Source organism: Pseudophryne corroboree, chromosome 6 (assembly GCF_028390025.1).
Source record: "Pseudophryne corroboree isolate aPseCor3 chromosome 6, aPseCor3.hap2, whole genome shotgun sequence".
Classification (NCBI taxonomy): domain Eukaryota; kingdom Metazoa; phylum Chordata; class Amphibia; order Anura; family Myobatrachidae; genus Pseudophryne; species Pseudophryne corroboree.
The window spans coordinates 250074085-250075271 of NC_086449.1; positions in this window are offsets into that span (position 1 = coordinate 250074085).

The window sequence follows — 1187 nt, forward strand, 5'->3', positions numbered from 1 at the left end:
TTGCTTAGCAGGCAATTCTGGGAACTTGGTATGCAACTTTATAACCTGGGTCCAGGCCCCTTAAGCCTCTGGGCCCCAAAGCAGTGGCACCCTCTGCACTCACTACAGATATACCCATGCTGTCAAGGTCAACCAAATTTAGGCAATAAGACTCATTGACTGAAAGTTATTACAGGGCCATTTGTACAGTAAATCAGTCTTAATAGAAAATTGGTTATAACATATTACGGAAGTCGAGAAAACCATGAACAAAAACAATGCAGGGAGGATTTTTAAACAGGCAGAATCACCCGGAGCAATGGTGATAAAGCCACCGATCCGCTTGCATTCTGACAGCTTTCCAACAAGTTGGTAATTACTTATCGGGAAAAAAACGGCCCCTATTGAATGGGTTGGAACCCCTTCTGACCTAAACCTGTCGGAAGCTGCAGTCTTTCAGACAAGACGGCAGTTTCCAACAATTACTGAATACACCCAATAATGATCGTGTCAACCTATTTAAAGGTGTCGACCAATAGTGGTAGACCTAATGATCCACACCCTAAAAGCAAAACAACCTGGTGACTGCTGGTTTAAAATAAATAAAAAATAAATAAATAAATCTATTACCAACTATGGTAAAGATTATGTGCAATAAACAGCAAGCCTCTTTGAATGTTTACTAGTAATTCCTAATATTTTAAGCATTTCATTACACTTAATGTAATTTTACATGTGTAGTTAGTGTATTTGAGTTTATTAGCTGTGTAATGTGTGTTACATTATCAGTATTGTCTGACAGACCGCATTTTTGTTTGTGCCTCAAATGGTTGGTTAAAGGTTTTAAGCCAAGCAAATCAGTAAGAGTGCCCTACCTTTACCCGATGCTGTGCATTGCTGTACAGGATCCACCTGTGAGGTGGAATTCCAAAGCGGACAATCACTTCAAGAAGGCGATCAAGTGGGGCCAAGCACACTGGCCAAGACAAAATGAATTTGCTACTGTGGATGCTTTACTATTGTATAGGCTAGAAAAGCAGCTGTCATGTAGAACCTAACCATGTGCTAAGCAACAAGCTACTTTTGTGCCACATTCATTATTCATACTAAACACTTCAGATTTCTCCATGGCTTTACAGAGTGGCGATGACACCACAGAACTGTTTGCCCTCAATACCCATTTCCAGTAAATAAATGTAACAGGCTGC